The sequence below is a fragment of the Octodon degus genome, unplaced genomic scaffold (assembly GCF_000260255.1).
Source record: "Octodon degus isolate 3935 unplaced genomic scaffold, OctDeg1.0 scaffold00105, whole genome shotgun sequence".
Classification (NCBI taxonomy): Eukaryota; Metazoa; Chordata; class Mammalia; order Rodentia; family Octodontidae; genus Octodon; species Octodon degus.
Window position 1 is genome coordinate 2,996,331 of NW_004524681.1, and position 1,945 is coordinate 2,998,275.

A 1,945-nucleotide genomic window follows, 5' to 3' on the forward strand; every position below is an offset into this window, starting at 1 on the left:
GGGAATTAGAAGTCAAAGACCCAATAAAGTACAAGTTCACATCCCCTGGGATGGCAGTAGTTAAGCAGACAGGTGATGACGAGTGCCAACAGGGATGTGAGGAAACTGGGAGCCTGCACACCACAGATGCGGAAGGAGTGGAGGCTCAGGGCCCTGTGTGGACCAGCAGTGCCACTCATTGTGTCCCGAGAGACTGAAAGGGAACTTCCAAGGAAGAACTGTGTGCCTACTTGTAGGGCAGCATCATTTGCCACAAAGTGAAAACAATGAAATACGTATCAAGCTGGGCACCGGGCACACACCAGGTTCTGCCTGGGACGAAATACCTGACATGTGCCACCCAGAGAGGCTCGTATGGCTCATGGTTTTGGGGGGTTCAGTCCATGGTCAGCAGTCCCCAGGACAGGAGCATCATGGCGCAAGGGCCTGGCAGAGGAAAGAAGCTTTGCTTGTGGTGGTGTTGGGAAGACCCTGCAGGGAGAGCACCAGTGAGGGAGAGACAGAGGCACCGTGGCCGCCAGCGGGCCTTCCTTCCCGCAGTCAGCTGGGAACAACAGCTGAGGAGGAAACTGGCTTCGCGAACGCCGCCGCTAGATCTTCATAACTAAACACAAACATACAAACCAGAAACAGCTCAGCTGACACTTGAGATGCACAACGAGTGAAGGAAAGTTGCAGAATCTGATGCATGCGATCCTCCTTTTGAGAAAAACATGCGTTTGCATGCATAGAAAATTCTGGGTAAATGCACAATAAACAAGCAGTGGTTACCGGTGTAGACTGGGGTGTTGCGGGCAGGAGAGTGTGGAGAAAGGGAAAGAGGGAATTATTGTCTTAGACACCTCTGAATTGTTCTTACATTTGTAGATATAGAAAGAGAAAGCAAGTAGTTTGCATGGGGAGGAAAGGCCTAAAATAGCAAGAAAGATTAACAGTAATCATACCTAGGGGAACAGATTTTTTTTATTGTTGTTTTCATAGTAATTATTGATAGTACAAGATGCATACATGATACTCTGTCCAAATACTATTAGTACAAATCTCTTCTCATTGAATTAAGAGAAAGCAGCTGCATATCTGTCCTATTTTGTATATACAGATACAAAATGTCCTTCATTTCTGCTGAATGGTTAAGACCAAGATAAAGCAAGACCTCTATAACTAGAAATGTAACTTTTGTATCTGCCAAGGTCAGTCTAATCCCCTCAGGATTTACCCTGAAACCCTGGACCGCAGTTTGTAGACTCTTTGTCAGTGTCAGCCATGTGGATGAATCATGACCATTGCTTGACCAGTTTGCTCTCTTTGAAAGCCTGAGAGAGTGTTTTCTCTCCATGTGACTCTCCTTAGGCACATTATACTGCATCAATCACTTTCCTCTGTAGTCCCATAACCTCCTAAATCAGAAAATTTGGGACACCCCTGAGTTACACGATGTTACAGTACAGGTTCTCTTATGTTTGTTTCTTTTTTTTTTTTTTCTGTTTTTAAAAAAATTTTTTTTTGTCCTGTCAGAGGTGAATATTCTATTGGCATCTAAATACTCTAAGGGTTTGAATTCAACTAAACAATCTAGCACTGTCTAGCAGTCTATAATATTAGTGGTTATCCTCCGAAGTTACTGACTTGAGCCTTTTACAGCTCATCATATTAATATGGATTTACTTTATATACCTCATTTTTATACTTTTCTGCTGGATGGTTAAGACCAAGTTATAGCAAGACTTATATACCCAGAAATGTAACTTTTGTATCTGATGAGGTCAGCCAAGTACTCTCAGGATTTATCCTGTAGCTCTGTACCGCCCTTTGTACATCCTTTTGTCAGTGTCTGACATGAGGATGAGTCACAGCCATTGCTTGACAAATTTGCTCTCTGTGAAAGCTTGAGAAAATGTTTTTTCTCTCCATGTGACTCTCCTAACGCTCACTTTAGATCCTCGAA